The sequence below is a fragment of the Oryx dammah genome, unplaced genomic scaffold (assembly GCF_014754425.2).
Source record: "Oryx dammah isolate SB20612 unplaced genomic scaffold, SCBI_Odam_1.1 HiC_scaffold_29, whole genome shotgun sequence".
Lineage (NCBI taxonomy): Eukaryota > Metazoa > Chordata > Mammalia > Artiodactyla > Bovidae > Oryx > Oryx dammah.
Genome location: NW_024070213.1, coordinates 22,854,950 through 22,856,071, shown reverse-complemented (window position 1 = coordinate 22,856,071; position 1,122 = coordinate 22,854,950).

Here is a 1,122-nt window from a genome sequence, read left to right as displayed (position 1 = left end):
GGGCTCAGCACTGTGCCAGAGGCTGCAGAGAACACAGCAGAAGAGAAGGTAGATTTCCTACCCTCTGTGGGCTGTAGTGTCCTCAAGGAGTAAGGGTGGGTCCTGCAAACAGATGCTTCAGGAGAAGCAGCCGTTTGGGAAGATTGGTGACTGGGCGATATTGAGAGGTAAGAGGAAGGTCTGAGGAGGAGGCAAATGCCCACTGTTGCCTTTCTCAGCCCTGTTCACCTTCAGGCAGGGTGAACCTCATTCTGTCAGCTTCGATCAGTTCCTCTCCCATACCGGGCTTTACCAAGGCAGGTAGTTCTCTACCCTCCAATCGGTAGGATCGTGACACAAACCAGGCTCCTCCAAGCTTGGGGTAGACTTGGGCCACGTACCTGCAGTCTTCCCTACAGCATGTCCTGTGCAGTCCTGCCGTGAGTCTATTGATACTCTGCTTTCTTGGTTTATCTTCCTGCATCTCGGTGGGGCAGGAGGCCATCTCTGAACCATAGTCGATTGGCTAAGCTGTACTTTCTCTACAGAGGTGCAGCACCTCTTGAGCCATGACATGGAATGGATATAGTTGCATTTGGGAAGCCAGGGTAGGTGGAAGTTGAAATTAGGATAGAATTATAAATGTAAAGCTGTTTGAGTGGGACTGTATCAGGTAGGTGCCTGGGGAAATGGTGATGCAATGGGTAATTAGCTAGAAACAAAAACAGATGGTTGTTAATCTGCTGGTCTTGGAGTTCAAGTAGTGGGCAACTAAAGAAAGGAATGGTCTTTACCTTAAGTTGATTGGCTAGAAAGCACTGCCCCAGGTAAGGAGCCGTCCTTCATGCCTTAAGGTTTCGGTCAGGGTCCTGCTAGGAAGGTGATGAATACTCAAAGGGTTTAATTGAAGAGAGCATGATAAGGTGACTGTTAACAGAAGTATGGCGAGAAATAAGGGACTCGCCGTGAACTGATGAATACATTCAGAGGCTAGCAACAGCCAGGAGATATCATTATACCTGACAGAGGGAAGGGGAAAGACCAATATTTAGGAAACCTGGTGAGAACTGGGTCTATGGGAGGGGCTGCCCAGCATGAACTGTGGTTACACACAGACACAGACACACAAAGTCCTTTTGAATG